Raw genomic sequence first — 375 nt, 5'->3', positions numbered from 1 at the left:
ACCTTCTTTTAGTTTAATTGGTTGTAGTATAATTTTTTGACACTTAATTATTTTGTTAGTTTTTATAATTTTATCAAATTTATAATTGAATTCTTACAATTTAAAAGCTTTTAATTAAGTTTACATCAGTTTTAAATATATAATTAGATCTTTTTAACCGAAAATATTACAAAAACGTTTTGATTCATCTCACACTAATAGCAAATATATCTTAACATATCCTGTTAAGTTAAACATTTTTAGAGCGATAATGATGTGATTAAAAATTTAAAATTAGTATAAAAATCTAATTAAAAACCTTTAAAGTATAAGGAGTCAATTATAAATTTAGTAAAATTATATTGACTAACACAAAAACTTAAAATTTTTTGTCGC

Source organism: Arachis ipaensis, chromosome B02 (assembly GCF_000816755.2).
Source record: "Arachis ipaensis cultivar K30076 chromosome B02, Araip1.1, whole genome shotgun sequence".
NCBI lineage: Eukaryota > Viridiplantae > Streptophyta > Magnoliopsida > Fabales > Fabaceae > Arachis > Arachis ipaensis.
The sequence above is the reverse complement of the archived record's forward strand: the minus strand, read 5'-3'. Positions refer to the sequence as shown.